Genomic DNA, 14,580 nt, shown 5'->3' with positions numbered 1-14,580 from the left:
ATTTACCATGCAGATCTTGAGCTTACTCAATCATAAATATTCACAGCTGATTAACCAAGGGGAAGATGGCAGGGGTGGGGTTCGGGGTGAGATGGGTGAAGTCAGGCTGTATTTGCTCCTCGATTGTGAACACAAAGAAAAGAATGTGCTGCTACAGGGGAAAGCAAGCTCCTCTGTATGGTAGTGGTTGTGGTCCTCACAGTATAGAAAGCAGGACCAATAATCCAGTCCACAAAATTGCCAATGGAAAGAGAAAAGAAAAAAGAAAAAGAAAAACCCAAAGCCTTTGAAGTAGTTAATGAATCCACTCTTTTTAACTTACTCCGGTCTCATCGCTGAGAGCTGTGCAGTTTTTGCTCCTGGGCAGAAGTTTCGCTAATGTAGGGATGTTGACTGGCCACGGCATCAAATATTTATCAAGTCACAGATGGGAATCTACAAAGAGTTTGCAGAGAGGTTTCGTGTCTCCCTTTGGTTCTAGGGGAAGCACATCAGCACAGCAAAATGCAAGGCCACAAACACACACTTTTAAGGTGATGAGTAGGGTTGCTGACCCATTTAAACAGGTTAAATGGGGCCAGCTTAAAGACATTGCTTTTTTTCCCCCTTAAAGTAAAAGTGTACGCTTTCACCATAGACATTTTAGAAAACACCCGTCCAGTAAAAGAAGAAAACAGAGTTCACCCTTCCTCTTAGCATCAGTTTTACTGTGTACTGCATCAGTTTTTAAATAAAATCAAGTCATACTGTATTGAGTATTTATCCTTGCTTATCTCTTTGGCTTCTCTGTGCTTTTCTCATTTAGCAATCAAATCTTACTTTAATTATGGTGTCTCTCTCTCTCTCTCTCTCTCTCTCTCTCTCTCTCTCTCTCTCTGTGTGTGTGTGTGTGTGTGTGTCTGTACACACGTGCACATGTGTGCCACAGCCTGCTTGTAGAGGTCAGAGGAGACTTTTTTTTTTTTTCGAGACAGGGCTTCTCTGTGTAGCCCTGGCTGTCCTTTCTCTGTGTAGCCCTGGCTGTCCTGGAACTCACTCTGTAGACCAGGCTGGCCTCGAACTTAGAAATCTGCCTTCCTCTGCCTCCCAAGTGCTGGGATTAAAGGCATGCGCCACCATTGCCCGGCCAGGGGAGACTTTCAGAAGTCAGTTCTCTCTGACTTACTGTGAGTGACAGAGATTGTCATGCTTCCATGGAGATGGTCATGGTGCGCGTCCAGGAAACATGGTATCTAATGGAGGGTTAAAGATTGGCTGGGGTTTGCTCAGGTTCATCTGGAAAAATCCCTGTCGAAGCTGGTTTAATAAGTGGCTTCAATAAGTAAATGGCTATCCAATGAGCCAACCTGCTGACCTTAACAATTCGGGTTTTTTTACCTAGAAAAGGAATATTTTATTTAGCTCTTTTGCAACATCTTAATGGGAGGTTTATAATAATTTTGGCAAATAACTCAAAACTCAATGAACAAAATGCCCCCTGTTGACTCCTTTTATAGAAGAACCCTTTGAGATTATAATTGCACCATCTTCCCCTCCATTTTAACACTATATTTTTACATATTTGGTAATATTGGGTGCTTTTCTACAGTACTTTTTATATGTACTGTCTCTGTCTCTCTGTCTCTCTGTCTCTTTCTATCTCTGTCTCTCCTTATATCTCTCTCATTTTGTTTTTTCTCACAGGGTTTCTCTATATAGCCTTGGCTGCCCTAGAGCTCACTCTGTATGCCAGACTGTCCTTGAACTCAGAGATCTGCCTGCCTCTGCTTCCCAATTCCTGGGATTAAAGACATGTGCCACTACTTCCTGGTTAGGCTTGTTTGCTCTCTTGCATGAAAAGGTACATACAGTTTGCATAGCCAATCCCTTGGTGTTGGATAATTCAGCTAAACCTACCTTTTCAACATATTAAGTGACACTTCATTTTTTTTTAGGTTTATTTATTTTATGTATATGAATACACTGTCACTGTCTTCAGACACACCAGAAGAGGGCATCGGATCCCATTACAGATGGTTGTAAGCCATCATGAGGTTGCTGGGAATTGAACTCAGGACCTCTGGAAGAGGTGTTAACTACACTGAGCCACCTCTCCAGCCCCTAAGTGGTATTTCGAATGGGCATCCTTATAGCTATCACTTATACCCTCATTCATTTCTATGGATAGAATATGAGAGGGGTGGAGCTGTGATTTTGATGAGCTGTCAGCTCCCTGATCTTCAGAAAGATAGGCTGCAAAGGCACGGAGAGCCACATCATTGCTGTAGGGGTCTGAGGCCTCTGGTTGGCATGTTTGTTTTTGTAACAGCCTCTCTGTAACTTGAACGGTTTTCGTCTTTAATTTAACAGCTATCATGTTTCACTTATCGCTCATCTATTTAGTTACACTGCAGAGGAAGAAGGATCCCTTTGATGGTAAACAGCACGGCCTGAGCTCATGAGGATTTATGGCTTGCTGCTTTGCGTTGTTAGTGACCACAATTCTAATGTGGGCTCTATCAATATCTCTTTCCTCTAGCGATAGAATGTGAGCTGTTTCCTGCAATTGAAGTCTCCTGGCACAGAGGTTCAATGGTATGTGGAAGAAAGCACAGAGGAGGGCACTGGGAAGACAAGGTCGTTGGCTTTTAGGTTTGACAAATAGATGATAGTCATCTACCATCATCAGTTCAGCACTGAAGAGTGAGCCCTGTAACACACATGAACTCACACAAAATGACAGAGTATAATTATGCAGTAGCCTTACCTAAGGAACAATAATGGACAAGCCTGCATACTCTCTGTATTCTTCCTCCTCACAGGGGATTGGGAGACATCCTGTTGTTTGGTTTGAAGACCAGCATCTTAGATGATTTTGACTGTGTCTGTCACACAGACAGGATCTAAGCCAATTTTCTTCTTCTCTAGACAAAAAAGAAGTGAGAACATCCCTAAACCTTCCCTCCAGGGGTCCTGGCTTTGTTGATGAGTTCCTCCCAGGCTGCAGTGAGTGTGGGTCCCATTTTCGCAGTTTAGGCATAGCCACATGTCACCTACAGAGTTAGTGAGTTAGGATTTCATGTGTGTCTGTGCAGTTGGGGTGCTTGTAGGTTTTCCTTTGTTTCGGGATTAGGGATCAAGGTGATCACCTCGCACATAGAAGGCAGGGATCCACCCCTGAACTACATCCCTAACCTTAACATTTGTTTGACATCAACACTTTTTAAACATCAACAAATAAATTTAATTCAAAGGAAACAATATTGGAACATAAACGGGCCACCAATATGCTTGTCATAAATGAATGAGAACAGTTGTATTGGATTCCAGCCCTTGACTTATGCCTGCCACCGGTCTTGCCTGAGACTGGTGCTTTGCTGGTTTTTAAAAAGAGAGAGAACACATTAGCAGTGAAAGGTGTTGATGACTGCCGGTGGGGGTAAGGTGCAGGTGAGTGGGAGAGCTCTTGTCACTCATGGAAAGGCCTGAGTCTAATCCCCGGAGCTGGGAAAGAAAAGATTAAGTACAGGTGAAACGTTCGTTGCCCTTGACAGAACCAGCGGTTCAGGGAGCTGTAAAAGGAACAGGTTTCCCAATGTGAGAGGCCACGTGTTTGATGCTTGTGTATCTCAGGGCTGAGGAGGCAAAGACAGGAGTACCCCTTGCTTGAACTGGATGGCCAGACTAGCAGAATCAGTGAACTCCAAGTTTAGTAAGAGATCCTGTTTCAAAAATAAAATGAACTGCAATTGAGGAAGATACCCAACAAACATCACACACACACACACACAACAGAGAGAGAGAGAGAGAGAGAGAGAGAGAGAGAGGGAGGGAGGGAGGGAGAGAGGGAGGGAGGGAGGGAGGGAGGGAGGGAAGAGCAACTAAAGACTATACTAAAGTCCACCTGTGTGTGTGCACACACTTGCTCAGAAACCCACACTGTAATCTGAGATATCTCTGCTGGGCAGTTGTTTGAAAGATGGCGCAGCGCAGACAGATGCAGGATGAAGTCTGTAAGTCTCTCCTGAGCCCCAAGCCCAAGGCTGCCTGTGCTTGAAAGAGGCCCTGCAAGATCTCTGACTGACATCGGTCAACGGATTTTGTCTTTGCTTCCAGCAGAGCACTCGGGGCTTCTAGACTTTCATCATTGCCGATGGAAGCACCCGAGGCAGCCTATGCCCGGGGCACACTGGCCACCTTGGCATATTTCCCTTTAAGCTCTGTGTCGGCTTGTCTGCCTCATCATCGTGGGCGAGTTAAACAAACAATCTGTTAGACTCCCAGCCCCTCTGGACATTGTGACTTTTACTTAAGGGAGTGTTTCTGATTTTTACATCTATCAACCCCACCCTAATTATTTCCTTTCCAGAGGAGAAAGGGTGCCTCTTTCAGCTTGAATAAGAAATGTATTATACGGATGTGAACATGTGGTCTGTACTCTGACTATGAATATTCATAGGCTCTCTTAGATACATCACATCCAATCTGTGTGCCCGCCTAAGTGTTTCACTCTAAAATCAAAGCTGAATGGGGTGCTTTTAAATTCTCATTCGGTTTTTATTATAAATGAATATATTTATGATAAATTTGTATTCCAATTAGATACAATTCACAGATACATAATTAGATAACTTGCTTTCTTCCCTTAGTGGTATTTCTCACAGATCTTTTTATGATCATTTAATTTGAGTCTTTTGAAACAGATATGGATAGACACATACATTGATGCCTGCTCCATTGCAAAATGACCATTTTAGATTCCACAACAACTAAAAGTGGCTTCGTTTTGCTCTCTTGTTTGTTTGTTTGTTTGTTTATCTTTCATCAGGAAAATTGGGATTTCATTGTCCGTTTAATTTTGTTTATTCAACAATCTTAGAATACAAGTTTTACTCTAGTAAAGTTCCATTTTTATTGTTTGTCATAACAAACCGAGAAGGGCTACCAACAGCAGTCATCATTTGCCGAGTTCACACGGCCCTGTGTACAGACTCAGGTCAGAGCAAACAGAGTCTTCGGTCTCTGGCTTTCCAGATGAGGAAACAAACTCAGAGAGTCCGGGAACCCCTGATAAAAAAGAAAGGGAACCCTGTTATCAGCCAAGTGCCAGATTTACTTTAAACACACATAACCTTCCTCCAGCCCACGAATACACACCAAGCCTCTTGTAGGGTGCAGACATCACTGTAAACACTGCAGAGATGGGGAGCGGCAGGCAGGCAAAGCCCCTGATCCCAGAAAGCTCGCAGCCTCCTCAGCCTCCCCACTAGTACTAAACGACAAACTTAGACGTTCAGTGGTTGCCATGGAAGGGCGTGTGTGTGTGAGCATACCTAGATACTCTCGCTAGTTTGAAACTATTGCTATGACAGGCTGGGCTCATACTCACCAGAAACCTACCTGCCTCTGCCTCCCAAGTGCTGGGATTAAAGGTGTGAGCCACCACCGCGCGTTAGTCCAGCCATTCTCAGCTTTAGGTTCTGTTTTATTTCACTGACTAGTACAGTAACTGGATTCTTTTAAGTCCTTAATAAATACTTGCCAGTTGTTATTGTTGTTTTTCTTTTTTCATTTAGTCCTCCGAAAGAGGACAAGACGAAGTTGCTTCAAATGAACGATACCTCATTTACACCGCCCCTTTAAAAGTGGTCCAGGGGCAAGGGATGGCTCAGAGGCTAAAAGAGCTTGCCAAATAAGCCGGACAACTTAAATTTTAGCCCCAGAATCCACAGAAAGAACAGTCAAGAGTTGTTTTCTGACCTCCACATGTATGCTGCGGCACGTGCACACGTATACATGCACAGATACACACATACTTAATTCATTACTTAAAAAATAGTTTTCCAGGTACAGCCTAGCTTCATATAGCAGGCGATAACTCCAGGTACTTGGGAGACTGAGGTAGAAGAATCAAAAATTCAAACCTAGCTGTGCTACAGTGACATCAAGGCCAGCCTGAATAAATCAGTGAGACGCTGTCTCAAGGTGTGTACCTATGTATGTTCCTCAGAGTCATGAAAGGGTAGGCTGGGGATATGGAAGAGTACCTTGCCTAACATGTCCAGGGCCCTGAGTTTCATTCCTAGTGCCAAGGGGAAAAAAAAAGGTTCCGCTTTGACCTGAATTTGCTCTCCTTCATTCATACAAGTGGCAGGCACAGTCCTGAAGATGCTTGAGGAAGGCCTGCCGTTTCACACTGCACACCGCATTTCTATCCCCCCTCCCCGTTTTTAAACCTTGGACCAAGGACTAGGGAGAGACCCGTTATCACCTACCCATACTTCTGAAGGTTGCAGTCAGGAAGTTAGGCTGTGGCAGCCCAAATGGATTTCCAGTTCCCACTCTTCCCTGTCTTAGGAGCCAGGCACGGTGATATACACCTAAAATCTTAGCACTCAAGAGGCAGAAAAATCATGAGCCTTAGGCCAGACTGAGCCACAGGAGGGAGAAAAAGGCAAAAGATGAGCAGAGACCCTAAGGAGACATACATACATATAGACATAACACACTGTGCATTGTACACAGCATGAGACAAGACCGGAGCTCAGAGCCCACATCCATCTGAAAGATGAGGAACAGCAACACGTGCCTATAATCCCAGCACTGGAGAAGCAGGAATAGGTGAAGCTCTCTGTCTAGCCAGGCTAGACAAATGGATGAGCTCCGGGTTCCGGGAATGACTGCCTCAGAGAGAGAGAGAGAGAGAGAGAGAGAGAGAGAGAGAGAGAGAGAGAGCAATTGAGCAAGGTATTCAGTGTGACCGCTAGCCTCCTCATGCAAGCATGCACATATGTATATACATAGGAACATGAACACACATGTATGCCCCAATACATACACACCATACCACCAGAGGAGAGATCTGTGATTGCTGCCAGACTCACAGCACCTGCCTCTCATCAACAAAAGCAGGGTTAGGAGTTAGAGCAGCAGCCCAGCCCACCACTGTCTGCCTTTGCCAGAGCAGTTTCATCAGCCTCCAACACCAGATAGGAAACAAAATGCTCTCCCTGGACATGGTAGGTGAGGTTCTCCCCAAGCTGAAGGACCTGCCTGTCTTCCATTGAATTCTTTGATCTTCATTCACATACCTGTTTTTCGGGGTCTCTTCAGTAACTGATGAGTTCTGAAGGCTGCTCATGGCATCTGCACCACTGACCAGCAAGGGAAGGACAGGGCAGAGAACCTGGCACTGTGGTGATGTCCCTGACCAGCTTTAAGCCATGGTGCGTCTCTGCCTACCCTCCTCAAACTCCCAAAACCTTGGGTTTTCATCAGAAGGCTTAGATATGGATTCTTGGGCAATGGATTTAGCTGAAGGAAAGCCCTTTGAGGAGACCTGTATTAGGGGTGGGTGGAAGCAGGAGATTTATCTGGGCAAAGGTGGATGCCCTTTGCCTACTGGAAGGTCTGCATCTCAGTGGTTATACAGCCTGAGTACTGGAGCTGGGATTGCATGTTCTGTCACCAACCTGATGCCACATATTGTTGAAAGGATGACTTCCCAGGCATCACCCACCAAGAAGCTTTCTGCAAACAGAGACAAATCCTTTCAAAAATTGTTTTATCAGGGGTAGGGGGGATAGTGAGGAGCATAGAAAAAATAAAAGCAGGAAGGAATAACATATTGAGAGCCTGTAAGCAGCCCACATCTGTAGTAGCGCTGGGTGGGTACTGAAGTCATACTATGTGATGGTGTGATTAGGCAGGTCTACCCACCCCTTTTCTCTCTGATTCCTTAAATGGATATTCATTGTGAACCTGGTCACCCTAGAGTTCAGAGTCTAAGAGTCGTGAGTGGGCATGCAAATGACGAACATACAATAAGCCCAGGTTAGGATCACTGCTCTGAAGGAAGTAGAGTGCTGTGGTGGCTGAGAAGGGAAGAGGCACCTCTTCTAGGTTAGATCTTCAAGAAAAGCTGCCCTGAACAGATAGCCTTTAAGACACTGCCTTCAGTGAAGACATGAGAGAATCCACTTGTAAGAATGCAGAAATGGAACAGTAAGATGCTGACAAAGACAAGCCGTGGGCCCCTCAGCTGTACCTCAAAGCCAGTAGTTTTCTTAGAATTAATTTTTGTGATTTTTATTATATGCATGAGGGGTTGGTGTGTGTGTGTGTGTGTGTGTGTGTGTGTGTAAGTACAGGTGCCCAGGGAAGATAGAGGCACTGGATACCCCAAAGCTGAAGTTATAAGCAATTGTAAGACACCCCTGGGAACAAACTTGGGTTCTCTGGAAGCAAGTGCTATTAACCATGAAACCATTTCTCCAACCTCCTAGTAGCTTTCATGTCTATGGCAGATACAAATAGCTGTGTACAGCCCTGTGGAGAAAGCCACCTTCTCATGGTTTTTGACCATCATTCCTGGTAAGTTGAAAGCCCTCTATTGTCTTGGCCTCGGGTAAAGCTTTTTCAAAAATCAGAGTTTTATTTTTGTGCATCTCAGCTGATGTGAAAGAACAACACTAATTAAGAGCTGTATTAGTTTAACAGTTTGTCTGCTGATGGCGCAGCTTAGCGCAAACTAAGCATCTTTGTTTGCTGGCTCCGACCTCAACCACTACACTAAAACTAGTTTGGAGCAGTCTAGGTTTTCCTCTTTGTAGAGAGTCAATGCCTTACCCTGTCAGTTTAACATGGAATGACTGAGTCAATTAAATAAATAAATAATAAATAAGTAAATTTATTACATTAAATATTATATTTTAATTATATATTTTTACTATATATAATATAAATTATATATATAATATATATTATGTGTGTTATATAATTACATGTAATTATATAATATAGTACATAATATTTTATATGATTCTATAATATATAAAAATGAACTGATTTATTATTATGTAATATATTTATTGTATTTATTAGGATATCATTTATTATACATATATTTACTATAACTATTATAATATTTATTTTATTTTTATATTTATTATAGATATTGTGATAGAATAATAATAAACAAAGAAATAAAATAAATTTAACAACAAACAGTAGCTCTTTTTATGATACTTATACCATTGGGTCTACATGCTGAGCAATGGGTACACCCATGTTGTTTTGCATAACTCTTGATCCAAAAAAAAAAATTATCAACCCTTTTGTTGAATAAGTATATCTTGTCTTAGAAAATGTACAGTTTAATTTCCACCTCCGCTTGCCATTGTCTTTGAGACAGGGTCTCCTGTAGCCCAGACTGGCCTCAGAATTACCATCTCTCTCTAGCTGTTCTAGTTTGTGTGGAGACCAAACACAGTGTTTCACACATGCTGAACAAATGCTTTACCAACTGAGCTACCTTCCCAGGCCACCCTATCTCCTTTCATTCTTTCTGTGGGAAACATTCTCCTGCTACGGGAAGGATATATATGACTTCTTTGTTTAATGTCAGGTAATTTTTATTCATTTTAACTCATACAACATCAGCTCAGTTTGGGAACTAAGATGCCCAATCATCATATAATAAGAAATTTATCTGCTATTACTTGAAATACTGTGATGTATCCACCAAAAAAGACTACTCAGACATGAGTTCAAGCCAATAGAAAGTCTTTATTAGCATGCTGGTTACTACACTGGTGTACAGTACCTCTTTGCAGTCCTGAGCCTCTCTTGAGGTAAGCTTTTAAACATAAAAACCACATCGTGGGTTAGCATACTTCAGTTAATAAAAACAGTTAGCCAGAAGCTGAACTACAGAAGCCAACAAGCAAGGTTAGTATGTATAGGGACTTTCCCATGTGGACTTTGATGGGCAGGGTCTTCTTATTCTCATTTTGGGAGGTATTGTTACCTACATGCTGGGCTCCAAGGCCTGAATGGTACTTCCAACATGGCATCAGTTGTGCTAAGGTCTAGGGACCTGTTAAGGTCTGGGGGCCTCTAACAAATGTTCACCCTTTTCTCTCTCTGGCTTTAGACCTGGAGGTGAAGAGTGAGATGTCTATACTTCCTTAAATACTATTCATTCTTCAGCTGGATCCTTAACTCTTCAGAAGCAGGATGGGGCTTAGAGGCAGCAGCAATGTTCTTACTTCCACGGTAGTGATCACTACTCTGAGCTGGACAGAAATACAAAGATTCTCTTTTCTTTGGCTCTCATGAGTTCCTTGGAGATATTCATAGCATAGAGTGCTGGCTTTAGATTCCCTGTCACAGGTAGGTGTATTCTGATTCTAGCTGACTGCCCAAGCATCTTAGATTGTACTTCCAGTGTTCTACTTCTGAGGTCCTCTTGCTTTAGGATGATCATCCAGGGCAACATCTAAACCAGCCCACATTGACTTGCTCTTGCATGTGGACCACATCAAGCCAAGAGGCACTCTCCTGTAATGTTTGTTTTGTTAAACTCCAGGATAGCAGCCACTTCCAGAGTGCCAGCTCCTGTCCAGGGACCAGAGTCCTTCCAGCTAGGCTCTCGCTCCTTGGCGGTCTAGAAATAGCTCACACTATTCGTGGTGCTCTGCTCACACCAATGGATTCATTTTAAGCTGTTTGAGCAATCTTTTTGGAGTTCTTAGGCTTGAGATGAATTGCTGCCCTCATACTTTCCTTTGGTGTGAAGAAATCCTCCTCAAAAGTCCTTGGATTTCCAACCCATGGCTCTTATAAAATACTCTAGAGGTAAGCGAGGGGCTTCTCAGCCATCCACTCTGAAAGTGTTTGTCTTACTCTAGCGCCTCCCTTTAGAGCATATGTCTGCCAAAATTCCCCTTTTAATGTTCTGTTATACTCAGAACTCAATGAATGAGCTAATGACTCATTCTCCCTGGTGGCCAGTGGGAAGGCGCCCTTAAACAGTCATTACCAGCTCTTGGTCCTCGTCCTGACCTCAGCCTGATTTCTCCAGGTGACCTTGAGGCAGCCTTTCATTGTTCCGGGGCACCCAGTGAACTGAAAACCAGAACTCTGTTCTGGCCCTCGCTCTCCAGGGAAGTATTGTGAAGAACGATAAGGCAGTGCCTATAAAGTGGCCTAAGTACTTCGGGGAAAGATGTTGGCTAAATACCAAATGATAATAATAACACCGCCATCATCACCCACGTTAGTACTCAGGGTTGAAAGGAGAGAGCAGTAGCTGATGGTGTCTTAGCTCTGTGGGAAGGAGGACGTCAAGCCCCAGAATGTTCTATCAATAAGTCAAAACCAATAAATACTGAGCACTGGAAGGGGAAGTTACCCAGTCATAAAGGCTGGATGTACGTGCCCATTTGTATTGGAAATGACAGCAACTGACTCTGTTTCTCATTTTTTATTTTTATAGCTAGTTCTCAGAGCTGCTAGGATTAAGGCAGAGTGTACGCCTTTTCCAGGCGATGGGTAGTAAAGGGATTATTTTTAACATCTTGGATTTTATTACCGTCTTAATATGTCCCTTTTCTACACACCCTGTGTTCCCTCCCTCTACTCTCCACGCCACTCATTTCCATATCAGAGTTCCGATGAGGAAATGAGAAAGTTGTCATTCTGGTGGGAGATGAAAAGCTGAGGATTTGGGAGTTGAGAATCAGACTGAGAAGTTAAGAGAAAGAAGGCCTTCACTCCCATCACTTCTAATAAAGAGAAAGGCCCATTGCATTGGATCCCACGCTAGGATCCAGGGGTAGGTGGTTAAACAACAGACAGGCCCCTTTAAGATCCTGCAAGATCTGTGTTGGAAAACAAGTGACCGAGCACAGTGTACACCTGTTGAGAGGAGTGAGCCTTTTACTTGGCAGTGCGACTATCAGGGACAATTACCCACAAGTGATTTCAGAATGTATGATCCTGTTCTGGAGAAAACTTTTCTTCACAACCCCACACAAGCACCATTTATCGGCGACTCATATGATTACCCTATTGCTATACATGCGCACAGACATGTGTCTCCACATGCTGGGACTTTAAGTCTTCAGATGAGGTTGCCGTCCAAACCCATTACTTCCATTTCTCTGGGTCTATTTCTTTATGTGCGAATTGAAAATAAAGACAGTAGCTCCCTAAGCTTTCCAGAGATGCTGTAGAGGTTAAAGGTGACAAACTCAGCGGTAGACTGTGAGGTTATTCTCCTGGAAGTTGTGAGCTACTTGGGGGTCAAACTTTTGCTGGGTGAACTACAGCTGGATCTCCCTAAACTACAGATGGAGAGCTGAACCCTAAGTGGAGCTTCCTGGGCAGGTCAGGGCTTCATGATTTCGCTTATAGGAGTTAATGGGATAATGAAGGAATGGGAGGCTAGTTTTCTTACCTTTGTCGTTGTCGTCGTCGCCGCCGTCATCATCATCATCATCGAGTTTTTCAAGACAAGGTTTCTCTGTGTAGTTGTGGCTAGTCTGGAATTCACTCTGTAGACCAGGCTGGCCTCAAATTCAGCGATCCACCTGCCTCTGCCTCCCTAGCTCTGGGACTAAAGGTGTGCACCACTACTGCCCAGCTACATTTTTTTAATCTCAAGTTTTGTATACATACTCTTTTCCAGTTATAAAAATGTATGATCCTGGCCAAAAAAAAAAAATTTTAGACAATGATGAGAGATAAAATTTGAGCCTTCCAGACTACTCGATGTGCATTCACACACATTTCTTGCCCACTGTATCATTTTAAATACAGTATTTTATAGCCTGCCTTTTGGAGTTAAGAATATCCATGGGCCATCTTTCCACCTGCCCTTGTTTCTTGTTATAGCACTCTCTGGCTTGGTCTGAAGGTCTCTTTTTCAGATGCAGCATCCTGTTAGCTCTCACAGAATCCTTTAGGGTCTCTTTGATGGGGCATGGTCATCCCCAGCGGCCACTAAAGGACAAGAAACTTCCCCAGCTCAAAGAAACCCAGACTGTACATTTACAAACCCCACTTGCTGGGTTCTGAGACATTGACATCTTGTCATTTCTCCCCCTCTTTTTAAAATTTCAAGCTGAAGTTTGATGTTGAATTTAAAATGTTGCCAGGGGCTGCCTGCAGGGCCCTCAGGCTAAAACAGTGGCAGCATCTGCCAGGGGAGACCCACAGGTCCTTCTTCGGACCATGGCAACGTACAGCTGGCATCTCAGCCCAGGAAAGAGGGGAGAGGTGTACACATAAGGGAAATTCAAGGACCAGGACTTTTTAAAACAGAGATCGAGAAGCCACCCCCCCCCCCCCCGCCGCCGCGAGTGTTGTCCATTTTATTTGGGTCTTACTACCAAATGCTCATGGGACCCTTTGTGTTCGGAGTTTTCTGAGAGGATATAGGGGGAGCAGCAACTTGTGGGCAAAGTGCCAGGACTCATTAAATGTCTAGGGACCCTGGATGAGTGATGGAAAGTGGGCAAGTGTAAAGCTGATCAACAAATTTCTTTCATGCAGCTGGAGTTTTGCTCTGAGAATCAGAATAGACGAGGCAGGTGAATGTGTTCTGGGAGCAGGCAAGGCCTCAACAGCCAAAGTTCTAAATTTACTATGTGCCTGTGTGAGTTCGTGTGTGTGTGTGTGTGTGTCTGTGTATGTGTGTGTCTCTGTGTGTGTGTCTGTATGAACGTAAGTACGTATGTATGTGTGTATGTATGTATGTATGTATGTATGTATGTATGTGTTTGTGTAGAGCATTTATGTGAGGGTTTATGTGGATGTGTGTGTGTGTGTTTGTGTGTGTGTGCATGTGGAGGCCAGAGGTCAACCTTATTGAATGTCATGCTTCAGGTGCCCTATACCTTGTTTTTAAAAACAAGGTTCCTCTCTGAGACCTGGGACTTGTTAATTTTACCAGCCTAGGTGGTCAACTTAGCCCCAGGGATCTGTCTACATGTCCCCAGAACCATAATATCCAGCTTCTTTATGTGGGCTCTAGGAATCAAACACAAATTATCATGCTTGCAGGGCAAGCATTTTACCAACTCGATATCCCCCCAGTCCCTCACTATGCTCTCCTTTCCATACAGGACTGGAAGGACTCATGGAGCTGGAGACAGCAATTGCTTGTAGACAGAGACAGCAGACAGCTGGTACATGGGAAGTCGGGGCTGATGGGCCTTTTGCTCTAGATCTGTTAGTCAGTTCTATATTTTTGTGCCATGTGGTGTCTTACCTTCTGACAGAAAACATCGACTTTCTTAGCTCAAAGGAATTTCAGATCCACTCCTTCTATCCCCCTGCCCCCCCACCACCACCTGCATGCGCCATGCACCTTCCTTGGCCAAAAAAAAAGCCTCCAAAATCATAGAACAGCAATGGCAGCCATGTCCTTTCCTATAGAACATCGTTTAATTATTGTGTTGGAGGAGGGGGCTGAGTAGTGTGTTGATGATTGACTCCAAGACCTCACAGGTGCTAAGGACATGCTGTACACGAAACCATAACCCTTGTCTTCATCGTTATTCTACATGGTTTGACTTGTTAGATATTTTCTGATTGTACTAATAGAATCCCGATGGCCTCAGGTGGCATACACTGCTTCCAATGAGCAAGACGGGCTTTTGTACAACCTTGCGATTGTTACTGTATAGCTTATATGATAGTCATTGTATATAACTAATATTAAGAATATCATACTTACTGATGCATCGTTTGAGCACACCCTCAAATCTAGCAGTGCTACCTTACTCATCTATCAGCTTCATCACTCAAGACAAG

General features: G+C 43.7%; 1 pseudogene; it reads right to left on the bottom strand.

Moving 5' to 3' along the window:
- LOC114629137 overlaps positions 1–12,259 on the bottom strand; it is a 36,195-nt pseudogene extending 23,936 nt beyond the window's left edge.
- Positions 12,260–14,580: the final 2,321 nt, after the last annotated feature.

The sequence above is a fragment of the Grammomys surdaster genome, unplaced genomic scaffold, assembly GCF_004785775.1.
Source record: "Grammomys surdaster isolate TR1022 unplaced genomic scaffold, NIH_TR_1.0 278, whole genome shotgun sequence".
Taxonomy (NCBI): Eukaryota; Metazoa; Chordata; class Mammalia; order Rodentia; family Muridae; genus Grammomys; species Grammomys surdaster.
Note: the sequence above shows the minus strand (reverse complement) of the source record. Positions and strands in the feature narration are given on the sequence as shown.